The sequence below is a fragment of the Carlito syrichta genome, unplaced genomic scaffold, assembly GCF_000164805.1.
Source record: "Carlito syrichta isolate Samal-C Ts95f unplaced genomic scaffold, Tarsius_syrichta-2.0.1 Scaffold316244, whole genome shotgun sequence".
Classification (NCBI taxonomy): Eukaryota; Metazoa; Chordata; class Mammalia; order Primates; family Tarsiidae; genus Carlito; species Carlito syrichta.
The window spans coordinates 197,878-205,836 of NW_007260340.1; positions in this window are offsets into that span (position 1 = coordinate 197,878).

Here is a 7,959-nt window from a genome sequence, read left to right on the forward strand (position 1 = left end):
TGGATTGCCTGAGCCCGCGGGTTTGAGACCCACCTGGGCAGTGAGACCTCATCTCTACAATAAATCAAAAATTCAGCTGGGCGTGGTAGTGCACGCCTGTAGTTCCAGCTACTTGGAAGGCTGAGGCGGAAGAATCGCCGGAGCCCAGCAGGTCAAGGCCCACTGCTCTCCAGTCTGGGCAACAGAGTGAGACTCCAACTCAAACAAACAAACAAACAAAAAAAGAAAAATCACAGCCAACAGTTATATCTAATACCTATATTTTACTCCTTACTAACAAAAGCTCCTTCTAATTTTATTGGTATGTTTGTATAGCACCTATCTCCATAAATGAATAAGAAAATATTTATCTTTTTCTCATATCCTGATAAAAGAAATTATTAATCAGTTAAAAAATTTTAACAATATGAAAATTTTTCCTAGTTTGCCCTTTGACCTTCTTTCATAGCTAGAAATTCCTCATACATGTAGTTATAAAGAGTAATTTGAATTTTTCAACTTTAAGATAGAAAATTGAAAGTGCCAAATTGATTTTTTTAACTTAAAAAAGTCTTCTCAACTAAAAAGTCTTTGTGAAACCTCATTACAAACAGTATTTTCTAATTCTACTTAATTTTTATCTTTTGCTATGTAGAGAATCTTTCTAAAGATATGCATTAATAAGGCACCTGGATGTAGATGGCACATGGATGTAACTCTATCCTCATGGAGTTAGCACTAATAGTAGACAGATGAGACAGCCATGGACATGTTTCACTCATACCTCCTACTGTGGGGAGCATGACTAATGATTCCTCTCAATCAAGCTTTATGTGAGGAAATCATGTGTCTTAAGTGGGATCCTCCTAGAAAATTTTTGAGCACAGTGATGGTGTGAAGGCAGGCCCATTTTGGCAAAAGATGGAATTCTTTCAATAGGTGACTTTGACTTGAGTACTTAAACCATCAGCCCAGCCAGAATTTCCTCAGAGTTATGCTCTAGTCCAACACTCTTAATGCCCAAACATCCTTCTTTCCCTCTCTCCTCACACAGGTTTCAGACTTCTCTTGCATCCCTTCCACAGAAACTGCCTGTATGTCTGATCTCATTTTAGTATCTGTTTCTCACCTCACATGAACTAATGCAGGAGGTGAAAGCCTTTTATTTAAAACCATTAAATGAATATTTATGCTTCTATGCCTAGTGTTATGTGTCAACTTGTCTAGGCTAGACTACCCAGAGGGTCGGAAGAGATCCCATTCTTTTACTTTCTACTTCACGGACCTATTTTCTGAATTACCTCTGTAAGGAACAATTCCTGGCTCAACGCTAATAGCAGAAAAATTGCCATGGTTACCAGACATATTTTCAGTTTAGTGAAGGAAAGAGTTCCACCTGAAGCTACAGGGACATTCTGGAGATCCTGGTGGTGGGACAGCGGTTCCTCTTCATTTCTGTCCCTGACCCACCTGAGCTGTTCAAACCTTTTCGTGTTGCTCTGCCTATCAAATCACCCTCCTCTCCCTTTCTTTTTATTTCCATTTCTATCTCAGGATTCTCTTCCATACTTGGTTTCAAAATTTCTTGTATCTCTCGAAGTTGACCTCTGAAAAGAGCCCTATTGCATCAACAGAAAGGAATGAGTGAGCAGATGAACCTTGTCTCCTGTCAAACCTGTGAGAAAGATAGACAGAGGCCTTTTATGGCTTATTACGTTCTCCCTGGGTGAGTTTGTCCAAAGATGGCTTTATCCAAACAGACTTTGAATAAGGGTGGCAGTGCAGCACCTTAAGGAGAGACTGGTTGTAGCTCTGAAATAGCTTATGTATCTGACATTTTTAAAATGTTGGCTTGGCTTCTCTTGGTTGATCACTATGTCAGTTAAAAACAAGGCTGGAGACTTGGAGCCAGAGACTATTGAAATCCCTGTGGAGTGAGAAGATTGCTTCCTAGAAGAGCTGCATCTCCATCGGGAATGTTTCCATGCACGTTCATTTGAAACACAATTGACAGGTAGATACATATTTTCTGGTGACAAACGACCTTGGATGCTGTGGCCAAAAAGGCAGTGGTAATGTGTATGTGTATATGTGTGCCGTGTGTGGAGAATGTGTATGTGTGTGTATGTGTGTGGAATGTGGTGTGTGTGTGAAATGAGGAATGTTTGTGTGGTGTGGTGAGTGATGAGTATGTGTGTATGTGGTATGTGTGGTGTCTACGTGTGTGTAGTGCATTGTGATATGTGTGTATGCATGGGGCATGTGTATGTGTGTTGTATGGTGGATATGTGTGGTGTGTGAGTGCATGTGTTATGTGTGTGGTGTGTATGTGTGTGTGGAATGTATATGTTATATGTGTGTGATATGTGTATATATGAGATATGTGTATGTGTGGTGTGTGGTGTGAGTGTGTGTGTGAGTGGTGTGGTAATTGCTATGATTGAAGTGTTCAGGCAATCCTGTTTTTTACTGGTAATGCACAAACAGGAAAAAGAGACACACACAGAGAGACAGAGAGAAAAGAGAGAGGAAAAGGCGTCTGGCAAGGGACATTGGAAAGGGTGACACTAAGATGGACACTGGGAGAAAGCCAGCAGAGATAAGTCCAGACCACCAACCCTCTTATCCCACTCCTCCCTAAAACATGTCAGGCTTTTGCTCTCTGAAGTCAGAAACTCTCTCAATACTTAAGGTTTTGTCATTAGAAAACGATGACTTTTGTTTTGTAGGGGGAAAGGTGGTGATTCACATTTTAAGCCAATATTAATCATTAATTTCAGTTTCAGTGACAACTTGAGAATTCAAATATAACGCATCCTCTTCTTACTGCTGTGTAGGGAAAATGTTCACTGTTCATTGAGGACTACTCGTTAGGGGCTAAGATCTTAGGAAATGGCCTATGTGTCTCGTGCTTGGGCAGGCATATATTGACCAGTAGTCTTCTTGCTCAGTAATTCCCAAAATTCCCACTCTGCCTAAGACCCTTTTTGCCTGGAGCTCAACCCACATTACTAAGAGAATACTCTTCCCTCCCTTACTTAACAACCTCCATCTTTCCCAGACCTATCAGGTGCTGACCTCTGAGTTTAGTGTAAGTTGTTTTTTTACTGAAAGATCAGTTGAGCTTCTTATAGGAAAGTTGTTACTGTCACATCAATTCAATTGGCCCATCATCCTTTCCACTTTTGCTTGATAACTACTATCCTGCAGTTTCCACGGGGCCTGCTTCTCCCCCATTTCTAGTTCCTAAAATCAGATAAGGTTTGATTCCTCCTTCAGTACCAAGGATCAGCCCTAATAGCGCTAATCCGGCCAGGCACGGCGGCTCACGCCTATAATCCCAGCACTTTGGGAGGCTGAGGTGAGAGGATTGTCTGAGCTCACGGGTTCAAGATCAGCCTGGGCAACTTGGCGAGACCACATCTCTACAATAAATCAAAAAATTAGCCAAGCATGTGACACGTGCTTGTAGTTCCAGCTACTTGAAAGGCTGAGTCGGAAGGATGTCCTGAGCCCAGCAGATCGAGACTGTGGCGGCCATGAGTGTACCACTGCACTCCAGTCTGAGTGACAGAGTGAGACTCCAACTAAAAAAAAATCGAATCCACACCTTCCCTTGATTATAGTGGTTTTTATTAATAGCTCAAGAATAAGCACATTGTCCAATTTAAACTAATGAGTATATGTATATAAACATCCGGGAAAAGAAATTTGCTCTTTCTTGCTGGATGTGAAGCTGAGAAGTGAGAGCTAGAGCTTCTGCAGCTGTTGGCTGCATCACATGACCAGAATAGGGCTGGAGCAGTGGAACTCTGGCTGAAGATGATACAGGGGCTTGTCAGGAAGCAAAATGGGATGACACATGAAATAAACCAGATCATGGTGACATCGTGTGTATCCTGCATCAAGTCACACCTTATGCTAGCCCTAGTTTCAGAATTTTCAGTCATCTTTGATCTGAGCCGAAACTTACTTATATCACTTTCAGTTGAAATTAGTCATAACTCATTCAAAACCAAAAGTCATTTAGGGCAGAAGGCAGGGTATTTTGACTCTAATTAACCTTTTCCCCTGCTTTCTGTAGAAAGTGGCAGGAAGTGCAGGACAGATTTCTACACATCAGCGTTTCATGGTATATCCCTGGAGGTATTTTTCCACCTTCCTCCAGTCCATCAGACGTCAACTGCCTTCCAAGCAGAGAAGAAGCACACTCATTTTGTAATTTGGTTTTCTGCTTCTGGTTCATTCTTTCCACTAGGAAGGCTATGGGCTCTATCTTGCTCCTTACACTTAACACCTGTTTGAATAACGATATCACTGAGATTTGCCAGAGGTGTACATTTTATATTAGGTATTAATTTTCTTTCTAAGAAAATCAGTCTTGTCTCACATGATGAGGAGTCAGGATTTGAGCCTGATTCTTGGGAACCATTAACCTCGCAATGTAGTGCTGAAGAAGTATTTTGTTTTTTCATTTTTTTTTTCTATATATGCAGCCCCTCACTAACTGATGATAGATCTCTGTAAACCATTTAGGGGTTCATCACCAGCCCTAAATTTCTCTCTGGATCAAAAGAATGTAGGTGGAATGGAGAGAGTATTTCAGTTCATCCCACATCATAAATGCCCAATTAACTGGGAAGATAATGGCTGAAAGTGAGCAAACAAGATACTGCACCTACTTTGCACCTTACAAAAAGGTGGAGGCTGGGTTTTCTTTTGGTTTAAAGGCTAATGATTTAGGGAAGAAATGCTTAACATTGGGAACCAGAATCCTTCATTTTTCTATACCTAATGTCCTATAAATCATTCTCCTCTTTTCACTTTGAGTCATCTACATGTCTGCCTGGTCATGGTGTAAAAGAAACCTTTCCCAAAAGAATGGCATTTTTACTCTAGGGATACAGTAGGTTAAACCCACACACAAGGACAGCGGCATGTCACCTGCACATAAACACATGTGCATCCTCACACGTGCATGCATGCACACACAAAACACACACACACAGTGTTGTGACAGAATAAACACAATGGATATTCCAGGCATTATTTTTGAGCCAACATGACTTTTACACAAATTTCTCTGAATATGCTCAGCTTTATTATTCTGTAAGGGTGTCAGTTTGGGTTCTCAGGGAAGCAATGTGATGGAGTGAGGAATTCAAGAGGGTTGCTGGGTGGTAATACCTGTGGAAAACAGAAATAATGATGCAGGACTGGAGAGGGTGAGCTTCAGACTATAACAAGACCTGACAAAGTCTCAGACACCCCACACAGACAACCCTAGAACACAGGTTGTGCATCAGGGGTGTACCACCTGAGGAGTGAGCAGAGATGGTTCGGTCCTCCTACCCCTGCCTAGCTCAGTCATTGGGTGGTGGCTGCCCTGTAACAGGGTAGCCCTGGTCTAAAGCCTGTGGGAGGTGCATTTTTCATAGCAGAAAGGCAGTTTCCTTCTTGAAGAGAAACCCGAGCCATGCACCTCCATGATTGTGGGGGAGAGGCTATGCTCCAAGCTAGAAGGAACAGAGGCAGGTGAAGCCTAGAGTTTTATAGGCTGAAAAAAAGTTTATTGGTTTGAAGTTCTAATATATATTATATATCTTGAAGACAGATTTCCTATTATCTTTCCTTGTAGAGATTTGTGAAGTGCCTTGTTCAAGCACAAGCTCAATAATTTGTTTTGTTGAATTGGCTCCTTAACCAAACCAGTATATTTAATTTAAAAAAACATATTTAGTTAAGACATGAATTTAAAAAACTCACAAATTTTAAGTGTGCAATTTGATGAGTTTGGATCAATAAATACATTAATTTCATCATTCCAAAAAGTTCCCTTGTAACTCTTTGATAACCAGTGATATGCTGTTTCACTGGAGTTTTTCCTTTTCTATTATATATAAACACAGGCAAATCAGATGAAAGAAAACTTATCATGCAATGACATACTAAAAACAGAAATATAATATGTATTCACTCATATCAAACTCTTTACAATAAATACAGATAGAAGAAGCCAAAAGACAAATCATTTATTCAAGTTTAATTGAACTTCTCACAATAAAAAACTATAATGTTTGATATGAAAAAGACACCATACAAGATTAATGGTAGGTCAAACATTGTAGAAAAAAAAGATAAGTGAATTGTGAATTGAAAGCAACATAAACTATCCAAAATAAAGCAGAGAGGAAAAAAGAAAAATAAATGAAGAGATGATCAAAGAGCTGTGGAACAACTCCAATTAGCCTAGCATATGTATAATTAAAATCTCTGAAGGAGCTAAGGAAACAAAAAAAAATTCTAGAAAAAATAATGATTGAAAGTTATCAAAATTTGATTTAAAAAACTATAATACAATAGCTCCAAGATTCTCATGGAACTTCAAGCATAAGAAATATGAAGAAAACTGCATGAAAAAACATGATAATCAATATGATTAAACAAGGAATAAAGATAAACTGTGTAAGGTATAAAGATGAAATGCCACATTATGTACAGAATAAAGACAGGGATAAGAAGATTTATTGTTATAAACAATGCAAGACAAAAGACAATTGAGTAACACCTTTAAATTCAGAATGAAACCACTTTCAACCTAGAATTCTATACCTATTGAAAATATATCTCAAAATCAAATTTATAATAGTTTTAGGCACATTAAAGCTGAAGCAATCCATTACTAACAAAACTGAACTATAAGACATGATAAAGGAAGTTCAGGGAGAAACAAGGCAAAAATATGTATACAAAGGAAGAAAAAAATACCAAATGTGATAACTACATTAAAAAATAGTACACTATACTGTTATTGTGTAAAATTATTTTAAAATCTTTGAAATATATTAAAAAACACACTTAGGAATTTATTAATATAAGAGAAGTAAAATATATGACAATAATGGCAAACATGAATGGAAGAAGAAAAAAGGAAAGAAGTTATTGGAAATGAACCATACAATAACTAACAATTAAATTCACAAACTCATCTTGGAAAAAGTGCCACATACCTCATGGCTGACTATCTCTATGGTCACCTTCAAAGTACTCCCTTTGGAAGTTATGCACTGACTCCAGCTTCTAGTCCACTTGTCAAAGCATTTTGGAACTCTTTTTCTGGAATAGCCATCAGAGCGGTCGTTGTATTACCCTTAAAGTCCTAAATGTCATCAAAATGTGTTTCTTTCAATGTTTCTGTTTCCTTTATCTTTAAGTAAAGAAAGAAGTCACTGGGGACCAGATCATGTGAGGACAGAGGATGTCCCAATACAGTTATTTATTTCCTCGCTAAAAACTCCCTCACAGACAGTGCTGTGTGAGCTGGTGCATTGTCATTATGCGAGAGCTCCTTTGGGACCATTTTTGCACACACTTTTCTCAGGTCCAAATTTTTCAGTTAAGAATTTCCTGTTTCTCTATCAATGTTTATGTGGTCTGCTATGTTCCTCATAGCCAGCTGATGATTTTGATGCCCAATTTGATGACTTTTTGCAATGTTCTTGTCAGTCCTGCTCTTCACTGGCTGTCCTGACCTCTCTTCAACAGGGACACTTTCTTTCCCCTCAGGAAAATGTTTGATCCATTTGCAACTGCCATTTTCTTCATGGCAGTATCCCCATAAAATGAGACTAACATGTCCCCGATTTCACTTCCACTCTTGCCAAGATTAACAAGAAATTTAATGTCTGTTCATTGCTGTAGTTCAAGCTCTGACATTCTTATAACAGCACACAAAAACGTGTACCAATAACGAACACCACTCTGCAAGACACTGCCACATAGCAACAAGAACACAGTTACAAGAGAGTGATATACCAAGGATATGAAGCCTTCCTGAGTTGTTTTTACAGTGCTGCCAACATAAGTGCATGGTGGCAAGTTCGCGAACTTAAACATCAGTGTCTGTACATTAAGTATATATATATATTTATATTGTCATTTAAAATAGATGGTGGTGGACTTCTGGCTAGATGGCGACAG